This window comes from Diabrotica undecimpunctata, chromosome 11 (assembly GCF_040954645.1).
Source record: "Diabrotica undecimpunctata isolate CICGRU chromosome 11, icDiaUnde3, whole genome shotgun sequence".
NCBI lineage: Eukaryota > Metazoa > Arthropoda > Insecta > Coleoptera > Chrysomelidae > Diabrotica > Diabrotica undecimpunctata.
The window spans coordinates 31,924,784-31,927,521 of NC_092813.1; positions in this window are offsets into that span (position 1 = coordinate 31,924,784).

Consider the following 2,738-nt stretch of genomic DNA (forward strand, 5'->3'; position numbering starts at 1 on the left):
TCAGTCTGACCGATGTAAGTTTTTGGGCGGTCACCACGTGTACATTTGTATACCTCACTGTTTAAGTGCAATTTCTTTTGGCTCTTGTTGTTCTTAATAATTTTGTTTTGAAAGCTGGTATTATTGTTTTTTTATGTGTTTGGCTATTTTTGTTGATATCTTGCCTATATATGTAATCAAAGAAAAGGTACTGGGCTTTTTATCTAATGGTCTTTAGTCTTTCCATTCTTTTGCATCATTCTTTTAACGACCAATTTCAAATTCTCAACATTCAAAATAAAGGCCTTTAGCTACCTTTATTAAAATTTATGGAAATTAATAAACTAAAAAATATAGATATACTTCTGAATGACCAACTTGGGACAAACACTCCTCTCCTCAACTTATTCAGTTAAAGGCTATAAAGTGTAAACACATAGTAAAAGTACATCACATGAGAAAGAAATCAAGTTCTCATTGTTTTATCATTAAATTTAGTTTTGGCATCAAGGTCCCTTGACTGGCACATTTCCAGTAAGAAAGCCTGGTATGCTCCTGAGTTGGTCCTTGCTAATTTTCTTCAGAAATTCACCCCTAATATGCATGTGTATAGCCAATATATATTTTGCTATATACTTGACCAGGTATACTTATCAACTTGGAGTTATGTTATGTTCGGATCCAATATATCTGATTGCGGATAGTGCTTTTGGTTCTCCTAAGGTCGGCCATGGACCGAAATATTTTATCTAATCCTGTTTTAGCACGTTCATTAGCTCTTGTATTGCCTTATATTCCTCGATGTCTTAGTACCCATATTAGTGTGACACTGTTCTCGGACTTTCCACACTAGCCTAAAGACTATCTTAGACCTTAGCAGCCCTGAGGGCTGCTTAACTATTTGTGCTCTTATCGATTTCTGTTGTACACTGCAAGATTAAATCAATCTCTGCCTAAAATATAGAGTTACTTACTCCAAGATGGAGTCTTAGATATCCTGATGTGGTTACTTTCACCCAGATCCGGTATTCCCTCCTGAATTTGATTTCGCATTACTGCATTCGTTTTTACTTTGCTGTTTGCTTCTGTACATCCGCTTCAGCTCTTATGTAGTATTGATATTATGCAACTGAATTGGGGTCGTTTTGCCAAGCGATGTACAAATTACGTTTGTTATCTATGTTTCTGAACATTCTGAACATATTCTGTTATCATTTTCATTTAATTATTCCTGTTTTCTTTTAATATATCCAACAGTTTCTTTAGCAGATGAGAGAGAGAGTATTGCTGACTTAAACTTTGACCAATGCTCCTCAATGTCGTCAAAATATATATCAATGAGCTTGGCAGTCAGTATTTCCTTCAATTTTGTCAACTTTTCGTTGTGCGTAAGTCCAGCAGTGTTAGTTTATTTCTTACTTATTTTCTTACCAATTAAAAAGACGATTACGTCTTATCATGAAGATGTGAAGAGCCATGATATACCGCACTAGTCGGTAGTCAGTCCAACACTGATCCGTACTGGTTAAAGCACTTGTTAGTAGACATGAGCATTGAAATCTCCCAATATAATGAGTTTGTCTGCTTGGGAAGAAGTCTGTCCAGTTGAGATTAAAGGCAATCTTTCTTCTCATCGTATGTCTAAATATAAAGTGCATGCGTATGTACTAACTACGGTTGCTCATTGTTTATTTACCAGCTTAAGGCGGAGTGTCATAAGCCTTTAATTTATTCCAGAAGTAATTTAAAGATAGTCGATGAGGTCGTTTTTTATAACAAAGCTTAAGCCGTGTATTTGGGTTTTATTTTTTGCTTTTTCCTTCCAAAAGAAAGCATAGTCACCGCCATGTTCTTTAAGGTGACCTTCTTCTACTTTTATGGTTTCACTCAGCGCAGCAATATCGATATTAATTTTTTTCAGTTCACGAGCTATTATTATTATTTCTCGTTGTTGCTTATAAATTCTGTCTCATAGCAAAAGTTCATAAAACTCTTTAAATTTTCACCTCAAAGTAGTGTTGCATCTGGACACTGTTATCCAGCCGGACTGTGACTAGCGAAAGTACTTTTTGCAAACATTTACTTTACTACTTTATAAAAACTTATTGAAACTGATATCAGTTTATTTAAATACAAGTTCTCTTTTTATAAATATAAAAATATACGGAACATTCCATTTATAAAAAGGTATTTTTGACGTCAGTATTTAAAGGTGATTGATGCTGTATATGTCTTGTATCATAAGAAAAATTCAAATTAAAAGTAAAATCCGACCTATGCGAAGAATTTCTTCACAAATGATATTGGGAATATTTCCGACTTTTTTCCTTTTTTGTATGTGTACTTTATGCTTATCTTTTACTTGCAACATGCATTTAGATACATTGTATATTTGGAATTTATTGCTATTGATTTGGTATGTAAACATAATTTATTCACGTAGTTTAAAAGCTTAAACTCTTGTTAATCTAAAATACACATTTTATTATCGATCTAAATTTAAAAATGACACCTTCAGACCTACATTAAATTACTGGGCTCCGGCCTCTCGACGCATTTGGGCCGATTGACAGTTATTCGATGGTACTTGCAGCTGGACTACAAGGACCTCAAGCTCCTCATGAACAACGAACCAGCCGATAGACGCCGAGAACCGAAGAAGAAGCAAAATACTTCCTAGTGGTCACTAACCAGTGTCAAAGACAAATGGAAAGTGGCACTTCGACAAAATCCATGAAAAGTCTGATTAGCATTTACAT